This window comes from Eptesicus fuscus, chromosome 18 (genome assembly GCF_027574615.1).
Source record: "Eptesicus fuscus isolate TK198812 chromosome 18, DD_ASM_mEF_20220401, whole genome shotgun sequence".
Taxonomy (NCBI): Eukaryota; Metazoa; Chordata; class Mammalia; order Chiroptera; family Vespertilionidae; genus Eptesicus; species Eptesicus fuscus.
The window spans coordinates 15,785,307-15,800,681 of NC_072490.1; the positions used below are offsets into that span (position 1 = coordinate 15,785,307).

The window sequence follows — 15,375 nt, forward strand, 5'->3', positions numbered from 1 at the left end:
AAGATCATGGTTGCCAGGGGTTGAGTAGGTAAAGCACAGGGGAGTTTTTACAGTCATAAATCTATTCTGTACCATAATGTAATAGTGGATACATGTCACTATGCATTTGTCAAAACCCATATAACTTTGCAGCACAAAATGGGACCTTAATGTATAGAAATTTTTAACAAATCATTTAGAAGGTTGTGAAATCCCGGGATGGGATGCTAAAAGTAACAACACAATCTAACTGTATTACAAATGTATGAAACAGTCTCATTGCAGGTGGAGGAAAACAGTGCTAAGCTAAATAACTGTGGGAATGACTGGGGTCCATAAGACTAAAGGCAATAGAAACTGTACATAAACACTGTACTCTAGTTGATAAATATTTTTCCCGCAGGGGTACAGATCAGCAATTTTGATGGCACTGTAAATGTATACTGGCATTGAACAATTTAAGAAAATGAATGGCAGATGGTGGGAGCCAGGTTTCTCCCTGTGGAACCGGAAGTTACCAACAAGCAAGGGGAGAAGGCCAAAATGATCCAGGGGGTAAAGGATTAGCGCTGGAGACATCAGCATGAATTCATGTTTAGTTTAACATAGATAGAAATGGTTACACATAGAAATAGTTGTAGATAGTTATATAAACACAGGTTAGTATACACACATATGTGTCCATGCTCTGTCAGTTTAGAAGGTCTAAAAGAAATAATACCCAGTAACAAAGAGCCCACGCAGCATCCAGATATAGGTTTCTAACACCATCTATATATAAAAGGCTAATATGCAAAGTGTCCCCTCGGGAGTCCCACCGGGAAACTGGGAGTTCCATCATTCGCTATGACATGTGCTGACCACCAGCAGGCGGCGCGGAACAGAGGAAGGCCCCGACCAGCAGCCAGCAGCCAGCAGCCAGGGAAGGAAGGCCCTGGCTGGCAGCCAGAAGGCCCCAATTGGCCCTGATCGCAGGCCAGGCCTAGGGACCCTACCCGTACATGAATTTCATGCACTGGGCCTCTAGTTCTCCAACAAAAGGAACCAGGGCTCCTTGAGAAATGGCTGGTACTAGGATTAGGGTAGGAAATATATATATTTTGTAGTGCTAAAAAAGTGAGAAGGTACTCCAAAAACATTTCACACACACACACACACACACACTAAGGGTATGTCAAAGGCAAACAGGAGCCACTGAAAGAACTCTCAATGGCCAAAACAGGAATGATTTGAGCAATAAAATAAAGTAGAGCTAGGTTATAACCAAAGCATAAAATAAGAAACCACAAGTCCATACTGATAAAATGAAATGATTGAGTAATAAATAAATGGGGGATAATGTCTAAATCTCCTGTGTAATAGAATTCCAAATAATTTCTGTAGATACTCCACCCTCCAGGAGAGAGTATAACTCCCCACTGGTAAGTGCGGGCTGCATACGGGACTTCCTTTCAGAGAGCACAGTATGCAAAAGGGGAAAGAGTGGAGAAACCTTACCTCAAACGTTAATTGCTTCAGTCAAGTGACCTAAGTTAAACATCAACAACAATAAGATATGCTGAAAGTAGGAGCCCTTGATATAATGTGATGAAAATAGTACTTAACCTCTGCATTCTTTCTCCCCAGAACACAGAATCCCAGTCTAATCATAAAGAAAACATCATACAAATCCCAACTGAGAGACACTCTACAAAACTTCTGGCTGGTACTCCTCAGAACGACCAAGGTTGTCAAACATGAGGAAAGTCTGAGAAACTGCCACAGCCAAAGGAAGACTAAGGAGACATGACTGATAAATGCCATATGGTATCTGGGATGAAATCCTGAAACAGTAAAAGGTAAAAACTAAGGAAACCTGAATGAAGCAGGGACTTTGCTTAATCTTCTAAAATGGTTTTCTGCTTTTAAAGCTCTCAGCACAGACCTTGGTGCTCAATACGTGTTAGGGATTAGGTCATTATAAGAATAAAAAAGAAGAGGAAGAATTACATGGAGGAGTAGTGTAGGGGCTATAAATTCTACTGCTACATTCAGATAGAGACATTTATCAGCTCGACAGGCAGTCACTGAATCTATGGCAAAGTATAGGATTGCCAAGGAGAACTCCTAAGTACAGAGCCTGGGAAATATATTATAGACAAGACAAACACAGAAGGGATAATATGAGAAAGAGACTTATCAGGAGGTGGGAAGAGAAGCAAAATAGGATAATGGCTCAAAAACAAAGGAACTGTGTCTTCCAGGAAGGAAGGTGGCACAGTTTTAATGCTGCATAAGATTAGGGCAAAGTCTATAGATAGATAGATAGATAGATAGATAGATAGATAGATATATATATATATATATACAGTCCCACAGATTCACCTGTGACCAGCTAGGTCCGTTTTCAAAGAGTTGAATTTAGAATGAAACTTAAAGGAGTAAAGACGGTGAGACATGAACAGCTGGGGCAATAAAGGGAAGGCACTAGTATCAAGATAAAATAGGTGATAAGACATCTTTATTATAACATTTAAGATTTGAGAATTCTGCTAATAATTTGACTAACAGTGGAAAGGAAGCAATAGAAGACACGGTAAAGATGGGGTAATTGACAGAATAAGACCTATGAGGGACCATGAGAGAAAATGACACAGTTTCCAATTGAACCAGATAGCCATGGAGAGTAGGGTGACCTCTTTTCCTCTAAGACAAGCAAGAGAGAAGCAAAGTAGCCTGACGATGATGATGACGATGACGACTGCAACAAAGATTTATTGAGCTATTCCTACATGCTTGCTTAATACTGGATGTCTCACTCATAGCATAACTACGGGGGGCATGTACTATTACTTTCATTCTATAGGTGAAGAAATTGAGTTCAGATAGGTTAAATAACTTTCCCAAACTGGTACATGGTAGAGCTTTATTGCTTCTCCCAGTACTCACTCTCCTCAAAATATTTTAGACCTCATCCCCCTCTTGCTAAGTGGTATGTTTAGGTACCCTTCCAGTACAGAAGCCTGGGTGTAGGAAGTAAGGGGCATGCTGGTCTACCTCTAATATCTGAGGAGCCTTGTGTAAGTCATGGGTCATGTCTCTCAACTATGGGATGAAAGATTAGGACTACATGAATCGCTTCAGATTGTTTCTACCTCCAACAATCTTTGATCACTTTTAAAGACCCAGACAGGCTTTGGAAGAGTGTACTATCTAGCTGTAAAATCTCTCATAGTTTTTAAGGTGAAGAATGTGGCTCATTCAATCCAATTTTCTCTATAAAGGGCCAGATAGTAAGTATTTTAGATTTTTTCAGGCCAAATAGCATCTGCCACAATGACTCACCTCTGCAATCATAGTAGGGAAAGCAACCATAGCTAACATATAAATGAATGAATGTGGTTTTATTTCAATAAAACTTTATTTATAAAATGCTGAAGGCTGGATTTGGCCCAGGGCCTGCAGTTTGCCAACTTTTACAACTTGAGAGCTGAGATCATTAATAATACCTCTCTCCTGTAACTCAGACAATGACCTCAGATAAGCCAGTTAAACTTGCTTCAAACCAGTAAGCTAGAGACTACAGAAAACAGAGGCATATACCCTACCGTGACATGAAGAGGCAAAGCTATAAAAGTGATAGTAAAACACTGAAAACAGATTTAGGGCTATAATACAGAATGGCTAGGCCAGCTGTTCTTTCTAGCCAGTGACTATTAAATAAGGAAAAAATGGGACTAAACTGCACCAAGTGTTAAGTTGAGAGAGAGAGAGAATGAGAAAGAATAATTGGCTAAAAAATACCATTCTGCACTCTAGAGTTAAGCTGGAGGATTTGGCTTCTCTGGGTATCTTGAAGAATTGAATAGATAATGATGTGTCAACAATCATCAGAAATAAGCCCAAACAGAAACCAATGGGTAGGAAGCGGACTTGAAGCCTTTTTCCTTGGCTTATGAAGCTCACGGCACACCACCACAGACACCTGGATGCATTTGAAGTACCCATTTAGGCCTTTTGACAGTTCCCATTACAATTTGAGACCCTGTGTGATTCTGGGAATGTCAACTCTTTCCTCCCCTCCAGGGGTTAGCAGGTGATCTAGTCTAAGCCAGCCATGTAGACTGATCAGAATGACCCCCAGGCCCTTTCTAATGAAGGAACGAGGGCATATTCATCTTGTCTGGACAGGCATTGTATGGACAGGAGGCTTGGAACGGTTGGAGCCATTTGCCATCATGAGGGAAGTCAGACTCTGAATGATGCCAAAACACCAGGGAGGGTGGTCAAGGGATTCACCAACAATAAACTCAAGAGTCCTAGTGACACCATGGCCTCTGGATCAAATATCACTAGAAGCCTGCCCGACCTTCAGCCTCAGACATTTATACAACTGATCTACACTCTTTGTTGTCTAAGCCAATTGGAGTTGATTTTAGTGCTATGTTCAAAAGAGTACGTCCTAACTGATATATAGTCCTTCCTTATTTGTATCTGTAACATGCCTTCCTTATGCATAGAGATGAAATAAATGTTTAAACAAGCTCCTAACATTTTTATCTAAAATATTTTCTAAAATGTTTTCCTAAAACTGAATATTATTTTGAAAGCGCTATCGTCAAATGATCATCTTATCATCACTGGTTCCAACCTGTCCACAACTCATTTCTCCTCACCTCCTCAAAGCGGAAGACAGACTGGCTCGAAGGCCTCTGCCCTTTTAAGCTGATCAGATGTAAAAGATCATAATTCAAAGTCCTGTCCTCAGGAAAGAATTCCCTCATGCAAATGAGTTCTCTCTACAAGCCTCTAAACTTATACCCCAGATGGCCTCTGAGAAAAAGCTACGGAAGCACACTATTTCAAGCCCCTCCCTCACCCCACCCCAGAAAGCCCCAACTAGGGACAAGAAACAATACATGAGGAATCTTTATGTCTTAAGGCAGCAGAAAAGAGATTTCTAGTTTATTCAGAAATGAGGGGAAGGGGTTAGAAAATGCTAGGTCATGTTTCATTCATTCCCTCCATTCTATTTTTAGTTTCCTCCAGGAAGTAAAGTACCACAGGAAATTTTTAGTGCTCAGCATATTGGATACTTTACATGAACATAAAAACAAGAGCAGGACAACCTATTGACCGTCGTAACATTTCTCCCTTGCTAGCCAGCAGCAAAACAAAGATAATGTATTAACCAGCCTCTCCGATCCATTCATCTTTTCAAGATACGCTGAATTCTTAGCCCGGAAAGATGCACGATGGTGAACATCCATCTTTAATATGTCATTGAAACAAGGCTACTACTTCAAACACAAAGTCGTCTTTTTTTCCTTCCCTATTACTAAGTAAAACTTTTCCAAATGGCATGCCCTCCCGAAAAAATAGATAGAACAGGCCCACTCCAAAAATATGCATTTCTCTACGTGCTCAGAATATAAAGGGAGTCAAATAGGCCAAATGGAAAGCAAGCAGAAAAGCCAATGAAAAGCAGACACAGGGACCTCAAAGGCGTTGCATGGATCTTGAATCTTCCTTAAGTTATGTTTCAGATGAGCTTTCTTGGGATTCTATGCCTATGAGAAAATGTAAAACATTGGAAAGGGAGGGCAAACAGTCTCAAAGTATAAAACAGTGTCTTGGGGACAATCCGAGTGGGTCTTTCAGACCCTGGCTGCATCGTCTGGTCTGCTTCTTCTTGTCCTGATCTATTCATCCCTCACCACATCATACTAGCTTTTTCTCTTCCGAGGGTAAGCTCATCTACAAATGACACTTTCTTCTGGTGCCGAAGGGGCTTGAAATCCCATTACTATTATACTTGTATTGTGTTTTTCCTTCCTATGGGAACACAGGAGAATAATGTTATAACCATTATTCTAAGCAAGGAAGGCCAAAGGCCAAGGTGCCTTTCTTAAATGATATCTGTGTGCTTTCTTTGAGAAAGAAGAAATAATATTTGCAAATGCCCCGCTGGAAATTCCCTTGTATGGGAATCCTATCTGCTTTATCTTTATTTCTCCTTAAATAGATTAGAGTAGAACTTTCTCTTTCATATCCCAAAGAAAAATCATCCAAAGATGCCCTAACCGGTTTGGCTCAGTGGATAGAGCTTTAGCCTGCGGACTGAAGGGTCCCAGGTTCGATTCCGGTCAAGGGCATGTACCTAGGTTGCGGGCACATCCCCGGTGGGAGGTGTGCAGGAGGCAACTGATCAGTGTTTCTACCTCTCTATCCCTCTCCCTTCCTCTCTGTAAAAAATCAATAAAATATATTTAAAGACAAAGTCATCACGGGTCAAAGTCACAACTGGATTAGGGAGGGGTTAAAATTATTTCCAAGAGCCTGTACCTTGGACACCAAGAACATTGTAAAAGGTCCAGGATGTCCCTTTTCTCTTGCTAAAGAGATTAACTACCTAGCGTCCTGGGTGTGAGACTCCCTGTCTTTTCCTGTCCCCTGTCACTGAGGAGCACACCAACTTCAGGTCCCTGGGCCTGTGGAATTATCGAGAAGACCCACGATAGGGGAGAAAGCTGGAAGAATTTGGAGAATTACCCCAATACTTTGTGAGCAGTGTTCTTGATGGTGAATAAGGGGCCATGTGGAACCGCTCACTTCCCTGAAATGCCCATTCACCCTGCAAGGAACAGAATCAAAGAATGATCTAGTTCAGAAAGTGGAGGGACCTTAAATTGGCTTGGAATGCCCGAGGCTAACACCTCTCTTGATTAACTACATCTCTCACTTCAGCCCTGCTAATGACCATGTACTTATCTAGACTTTGCACAACGCCAGGACAGAGGACAAATCCTGTCCATCCAGTAAAATCTGTATGTGTCTATTTTTTGGTAACTTTTTGAAAGGTCAAGTTAACTGTTAGTAGTAATCCTTTCCCATTGTGAAACAGAATATGAACCAGAACAACTAGAAGTTTTAGAACCTCCTTGCAAACAACAGTTGAGGATAATGATAATGTTAAATTCTATTAGCCTCGCCTGGTGACTTGAAGCACCAGCCTACCTTGAAAATCCAAATAAATTAACATTATAACAAAGTTAAACAGCTCCAAGCACACTATGCTGGTGGGTTACTGACATTTGAGACAAGGTCGTATCCCATTGCAGTTGGATAGCTAATTTCCCCCAAATCTGCAAAGAACCATGTGTCCCAAAGCCATAAATTTTGGGGGAGGGCTGATTTGTAAGCAGGGTATGGAGTGGGGAGCCAAGTTGAACATTAAACAAGGATATGAATGGAATTATTTTGCAGGTTCACCAACTGGGCAGCAGAGAAAAGTGGGAAGGAATTTTCCACTACTATGAAAACCACATTGAGCAAAGAGAAACGACATTCTGGTAAATCACCTTTATTAAGAATCTGTGACATGTTCAACACAGACCAGGTTCTGGGACAATAAGATTTGACCTAAACTTCCAATGTCAAGGATGTGAAACAAGAACAGTTAAGTACTTCATTATTCCTTCCACTGACAATCCCCTCCCCCCAAATGGCTTTCTACCACCTCTGCTTAAGGAGATAGCAACTAAACATTCAATTGTCAAATCCAGTGACTTCTGCTCTTAAGTAATTTTTTAGGCTAATAATGAACCCAAACAGATCTCTCTCTCTCTCTCTCTCTCTCTCTCTCTCTCTCTCTCTCTCTCTCTCACACACACACACACACACACACACACACACTCCTATTCAACATTTTATTCTGTATTCATAACATTTCAATTCTTTTTCTTTGGCCCCTGTTATCAGTGGGCACACAGCTTAACTCAACATCTTCCAATTTTTTTTCCATATAAATATTCCATCTACATTATCTACTATTTTAAATCGTTTTCCATGCTTAAGGACACATGGCAAGTGTCCCACATTCACACATGTATTTGCATACGTAACATATTCCTTCTTCTCCTTGCAAGGAATGGAGGAACTTCAAACCTGAAGATAATGGAGAATGATGAATCCTTCTTTTCCCAATTCTGCACTGATCTCTTCATCTGCACAAATAAACCAAGTATCAAAGTTGGTTTCTTTACTTGCTCTCATGAAAGACAAAATGGTGTGAGTGTAGCCTTTTCCAACTATAGCTCTATGTTAGAATTTCCAAGGTGATCTTCTAAAGAATATTAACACCTGGGCCTCATACTTTGAGATTCTGATATAATTGGTGGAGTGAAAGGGGTCTTAAATTCGCCTGGCTGGCATGTATCAGTGGTTGAGCGTTGACCTATGAATCAGGAGGTCACAGTTTGATTCCTGGTCAGGGAATATGCCCAGGTTGCAAGCTCGATCCCCAGTGTGGGGCATGCAGGAGGCAGCCAACCAATGATTCTCTCTCATCATTGATGTTTCTTTCTCTCTCACCCTATCCCTTCCTCTCTGAAATCAATAAAAATATATTTTTTTTAAAAAAAGAAAGTGTCTTAAATTTAAAGACAGATGGACTTGCATTTGTCTTGAAATTTAAAGTCCCTTTCTATCACTGTGAGTTATATGCTCTTAGGTAAGTTATCTAAATTCTCTGCCTCAGTCTTCTAATCTGTAAAATGGAAATAGTATTACTACTGAGAAGATTATATATAATATATGTAAAACCACCAGCATACTCCTTAAATGGTATACCTCCAAAAATGGCAGCTTATTATTATTCATATTCACAATTCTTCAGGATTCCCGATGGTAAAACAAAAACCACAGTAAAAATACATACATACATACATACATATATACATACATACATACTGAAAGATGAAACAGAGGGCTGGAGACCATGGGATACCAGGACACAGGCTTTATTGGAGATCACCCTGCCGGGCCGTCTTCCAGAAGGGAAAAGGGAAGAGAGAGAGAGAGAGAGAGAGAGAGAGGGAGAGAGAGGGAGAGGGAGAGGGAGAGGGAGGGAGAGAAAGAGAGAGAGAGAGAGAGAGAGAGAGAGAGAGAGAGAGAGCGAGCTTGCTGGGGTGAGAGTGCCTTTTAAGGGGAGGAAAAGAGGGGATGGGGCTTAGGGCACTCAGCACACGCTGATTGGTGGTTTCATGTAAGGCACATGGTTAGGGGCCTAGGGATTTAGGAATTGGGGGCTTAGGGTGTATGGCAGGTGCTGATTGGTGGTTCAATGTACAGTCCATATAAGGAGTTCAGGAATGTCCGGCTGCAGGTGGAGTTTACGTCATACTCCGTCCATCAGTTGGGGGAAGGGAGGATCTATCACATACATACATACATACATACATACATACATACATACATACCCTGAAGTCTTTAAGGATTCTAACATACTTTAAAATGCCATGCTGTTTATTATCTATGTCCATAAAAAACTGTGCAGTATCTGAAATACTATTGTGACATCTTAAAGAGGTAACATATCTTGGTGCTAAGCAATGATGCATTCTGACTCTTTCATTCCTGTCCCACATTTCTTTTTATTAAATGTCTTGATCTAATTTAAAACAAATATATTAACTGACTGGGTTATTACATGACCAATATTTTCAACCACGAAGAGTATAATGGAAAGCTCTTTCATGTTTATTTAACAGTAGAGCATCACTTCTGTGTAAATGAGGCCTGAAATCCATGGTCTGTTGTATAATGGTGCTGTTTCTTATGTTTATTTTTCCAAGTTACATACGAAATTACACTGTACACAAATATGAGTAGATAGAAACTGGACGCATTACCAAGATGCTATTAAGTTGTTACGGTCTGATAGTCCTCAGTAGCATCTCACTGGTGGGGTGTCTTGTGACCAAAAGCCAGCAACGCAAAATGTGTGACTGCAAAACTCCAATATAAACAGGAAGGAGAAAAGCACGTGCGAATGTGGCAAAACATCTTTTCATTTCAGTGCATCGACCTGAATTGGAAACCAAGTGGTTTTTTTTTCTCGAAAGCAACCCCACGTCTCTATGAACACATCCCTGTGGTGGGAGAACTCCCAAGAAAAAAGATGCAGAAGGAGGTACACTGGACACATCGTGGGTCCCTTCTTCTACGGCACGGCATAGTCTTCTTCCTTTTCACAGACAAAGGCCTGGCCCTGTTACTAAAAATGAAAGCGAAGAATTCGTGAGCATAGAAGGTCTTGCTGGGACACGGAGTGTGAGCACTCCGACTCCTGAGAAAGCAAGCACAGGAGAGAGAGCAATTATTTCCATTCTCAGTCTTCGTGTTCCACAGATATTGGAAAGAATAAAGGAGGTATTGGGAAAAGTGCCTGGAGGCACCACCCCAAATGTTTTCAATTACTATTCTGAACGTTCATTAACCATCAAAAATATGCCACGCCGAACAGTCTTTGGTAGATATCAATCAAAAGCACATTTTCTCACAAATGAACAGGGCGGGGGGGGGGGGGGCGCCCAAGACCCAGTTCTGGCATCTTTGTTCCTCCAGATTCTTTTCTCTGGGAAAATATCACTTGAAATTGCTGTTTATGCTCATAATAGACTAGTGCCTTTGAGGTCTTTACTATTTAAAGTGCGCGTAATGTACAGTCAATGGACATGGAAAGTTCACGCTGATTATATGCAGCTCAAAGGATTGCAAAACCCCTCTCCCTAGAAGCCCTTCCTCTCTCCTCAAAATTCCCATCTGAGTTTCCTGGAGGCTGATTTTCAACAGAGCACTACGGAGACTCCTCTCAGAAATGGATTTCCCACAGATCTGGGCTACATCAAAGGAGAGCTCGCTGATGTGAGAGCGATCTGTTACCACTGAACCTCCATGCAGGAGAACAAAAACCACCGACTCCCTGGTATCAGAAATGTCGCGCCAGGCACCAAGCCCTGTTCTCACCCTTTCCCCCAATCTTTCAGGGTCATATTTTTCTTGTTGTTTCATTCCTCGCATTTTGTTGTGCTTATTTCGGAGGTCCCTGGCCTTGTCACTCGGAATTTCCACCAAGTTCAATGAACTCATTTGGTGCGTAGCTTTTCTGTCCTCTCTCTGGCATTTGATCGGGTTAACTCTTAACTCCATTTCTCACACACTTCTCGGTCTCTGTCCACAAGTGGCTGTCCATAGGGGACCCACAGCTCTGTCCCATTTCACCCTGAACTTCCATTCCTTCTGAGAGAACTCAAACATTCTTTTTTTTTTTTAAGACTTTTTAATTGACTTTTTTAGAGAGAGGGAGAGCAAAAGAGAGAGAAACATCAATATGAGTGCAAAACACTGATAGGCTGCCTCCTGCACAACCCCCTACCACAGACTGAGCGTGCAGCCCGAACATGTGCCCTGAGCAGGAATCGAACTGGCAACATTTGTGGTGCACGGGACAATGCCTACACAACTGAGCCACACCAGCCCCAGTGAGAGATCAGCCTGCGAGTAAGGGAAAAGCAAAAGGATGGAGAAGAGAATGAGGGGATGAGGACAAATATGTGACACCTTAATCAATAAAGAAATTTAAAAAAAAAGAAAAAAAAAAGGATGGAGAACTAGTCCGCATTCCAGATAAAGGAGCAGAAACCTGGAAACATTACTTGGATGCCACCCCTATATTGTTCTTCAAAATAATGGGTATTATAAAGCAAATACACCTACAGAGGCCCAGGAGTTAAGTGATCAACTCTGAGTGGGGACCATGGAGGTGCACACGCCCCCTTCATAAGGCCCAGCACTGCCCTGTCTCAAACACCCTCCACTACCCGATGGCATCTGCCTTGGCTCTTTTCCTATTGCAATACACTCTGCCATCCCAATATAATAAAGTTCCTGAAAGTTCCCCTTTGGGCCAATGTGTCACAGGGGATTAGATCTGGGCAGGTCAAAAACGAGTTCTAATATCTTCTCCTCCAGCTTCCACACAGCCTGCTTCCTCACCGACTTCAGATCCTTGTCCAAGTGTCACTGTCCAGGCACCCTTCCCTGACTTCACTGTTTAAAACCATTAGCCCTTTTCTCCTGGCAATTCCCTTCCCTGCTCTCCTCTCTCCGTGGCACATACCATCTGACACACTATCATTTTCACTTATGTATTTGTCTCTTCTTTCAAAAATACAGTCTTTGTTAGGGTAGAGATTTTTGCCCATTTTTTTCACTGTTCTATCTACAGTACCTAGACTAGTACCTGGCTTATAATAGACTAGAGGCCTGATGCATGAAATTTGTGCAAGGGGCTTAGTTTTTGCAGCTGCGGCAGCTTGCCTCAGCAGCTTGCCTGGGCCCTCACAGCCCCGGCTTCATCCGGAAGGTCGTCTGGAAGGACATCCGGTCTAATTAGCATATTACACTTTTATTATTATACTCAGTAATGTGTGAGTCAGATGAAAGATTATTCCTTGATGACTAGATGTCAAGAGTGATTGCACCATCTAGGTCTTTTAGCAGCTAATGGGAGAAAGATAGGACACAAGTAGCCCGAAGGGCCACAAGATTAAAAAAATAATTGAATCCATACACCTCTCATGATAACAAAAGTTCCTCCTACACCTCTCCTGATAATGTCACCAGCTGCTTCTTAAGGTGACACAAGTCAAGATAATGGAGAAGAGGGGAGGAGACAATACCTATACAATTTTTTGAATGGTTTGCTTCTTCAAGATGGAATAAAGATACTGCCTAGCCTACCACCATGGGACAGCAGCCAGCGTGAAATCAGTACCTGATGTTTAAGGTTTTGCAAACCAGACTACCTTCTCTGGAGAAAGCTTGCAGAGAACTCAGGACTGTCAGGTGGGGAGGAGACCGGAAGTGGGTCGATGATATAGTGGAATGATGGCCAGAAGGCGAGTAGAGAGATGCCTTTTAGTCCCAACCAGGCTGTGAATCATGCTACCCCGTGCTCTGTAAAGTACATACCTGTATTGTGGTACACTTACTGTCACTCTCTCTGAAATCATTATTTCATTTGACAAATTAAGAATACCTACCAAGTGCAAAGCATTGTGCCAGGTGCCATAGGGGAGAGAATCAAGTCCCTGCCCACAAAAACGGAGTTACTGTGTGGTATGTTGAGATTGCTGGCCTGGCATGAGCCTCTGAGTTTTACCTGGGTCAGGGGACCTATGGTGCAATCCCAGACAGGAGAACTGTGCCTTTCATATCTGCATTGATTGGTCCCTTTTAGAACTTTTATCTGTAGTTGCATGCCACAGGAATGCTAGAGACAGTTATTTTATCATTATTTTGTTATAAGAAAGCCATATATTAGAATCAACTCAGGTCTTGCTGACTTTTTGTGACCCCAAGTCTTCCATAAAATTAACACAATTACAGACATACCTCATTTCATTGTGCTTTGCTGTATTGTGCTTCAGAGATACTGTTGCTTTTTTTTTTTTTTTTACAAATTGAAGGCAAGACTCTCCACGAGCAAAAAGATTATGACTTGTTTTATTGCGACACTTTCTTTATAGTGGTGGTCTGGAACCTGCAATATCACCAAGATATGTCCTGTATGGTGTTAAGCACTCCCAAGTGTGTGCAAACTGTTATATTCACTTTGCCCACAGGCAAATAGCCCAATAGATAATCTGCCATTTTATAGAAAGGTGGCATAGCCCCAGGCTTACCATCTCCCCCAAAATGAGACTACCCACCAAATAAAACAGGTCACATAGGAAGGAATTCGTTATTAGAACATTCCAAGCAAACACAAGAAAAATGGGAAAATGTTGACTAAGAACCATTTTGAACAAAGAGTTGGGTGGGTGGAAGAGAACAGCTGAAATCCTAACTTGCTGATTGGTGCAAAGTTGGAGGCCAGAGTCAGGAAACAGGGTTACCAGGAGCTATAAGAGGTCAACACCATGTTGACATTCACATGGAAGGTACTGCTTGGAGGGGAGGAGGAGACCATGACAAGCCAACATCCTTAGTTTGGAGCAGTTTGGACATGTCAGCAGATAGGAGGTAAAAGAAGGTAAATTAGGAAGAGTTGCCTATAACATCTAGAGAAATGGTTAAAATTTCTAATTTTAAAAATGAGAAGAATGTGTAGACCAGACTATGACTGCAAAGAAACCATCCAAAGCAAGAGTATTTAGGAGATTAGTATTTTCAGTTAATAGCTACTAAGTCCTAACACCAAAGACAAGATTTCTCTTCCAAGGGGGGAAAATAGCCATTGGCGCCATATTGCAGACAGGGCAAATCTGAGTTCAATGAAGGGAGAATTTCCTGAAGGGAGATTTTGACAAAAGAGAGGAGCTGATGTCTCCTTAGTTAAAAAGTCCTTCGCGAGGTTATGTAAAACCCTAAGAATCGTATGGAAAACATCTCTCAATAACTCTCATTGTCATCTTGGGGTGCAGAGGAGGAAGAAAATAAATACATCTAATTTCAACAATGTTTTTACACAAATAATGAAATTACAGCCTCATGTTTTTGAAATACTAAGTAGTTTTCCACCTGGCATGTCAATATAGAATCAGTATAATTTTTAAATTTAATTCACAAAAAAAGTAAAATGGATCACTTCCTAAAAGATACAGGAATAAATACTAGCAAGAAAAACTTACTTTCAATGTGTTTGTGTATTAAAGTAATTCAATAAAAAAAACATGGGATGGGGGCAAAATGATTCTAGTATTAGAAAATTGCTTTTTCAGAACCATCCCAAGCAGTATCATAGAAAGAAGAAGTTGAAGGACTTAACCTTTCTGCTTGACCCATGGCAGAATTAAATTATATCTTCCCCAACCTGATTTCTTCCATGAAATCTATTCTGTTTAGGATGAAGGTCAAGTACCGAGTGAGAATGATTTAGTGCTGCTCTTCAAATCCAATTCCATAATCATACTTCTGTCTCAAAATACCAGCTGGACATCAAAGATGGAGAGAAAAAAAAAGACAAAAAATGCAGCCACACTCTCAAGCATGTTATGAAGCTGGAATATGACCATTTCAGATTCTATCTTCCTCAAGTACACATAGCGCCTTCATTCACCCAACACTGAACAAACAGGGCAGCCATTGCTAGCTTCACTGTTTTTTTAGCATCTCACACCTTTTCACACGGAGCAGCAACCTCCATCGTTTTCTCCCCTTCCTCAAAAGAACTGGACTTCTTTGGAAAAGCTGCAGTGCTTACATTAAATTCTTTTATTTCCTTGTCTGCCCATGTAGAGCAGTCACTTGACTCCAGAGAAAGTAAAATTCGACAACTGCAAATACTTCAGAAATAGGCAGGACCAAAATAGCACAGTGGACAAGCATAGCAACTGTCTAGTCCTTAATACAAACCTAACAGCAGCTTGGAATGGGACAAGAAATACTGTTTATTAACTGTCTTCCGTGCAATGAGGTCGCACAGGTGTTGAGGAGGATGAGGTCATTAAAGTAGATGGCCTGAAACAATGTCTGAGCTAGGCAAAAAAGGAATACTCTCCCCCACTTTTCCCTTCTAAAGCACTTCGGAGGCATGCCATAGGTTAAAGTTATTCTTTGTGGATAAATTCC

The 15,375-nt window shown here is 41.3% G+C and overlaps 1 long non-coding RNA gene across 1 annotated transcript; it reads left to right on the forward strand.

Moving 5' to 3' along the window:
- The first annotated feature begins 1,616 nt into the window (after positions 1-1,616).
- Positions 1,617-7,972, forward strand: LOC129147145 (uncharacterized). Its single transcript, XR_008554496.1, has 3 exons — positions 1,617-1,817; positions 7,225-7,310; positions 7,887-7,972. It is a non-coding gene; the product is annotated as an uncharacterized LOC129147145 (long non-coding RNA).
- The last annotated feature ends 7,403 nt before the right edge of the window (positions 7,973-15,375 follow it).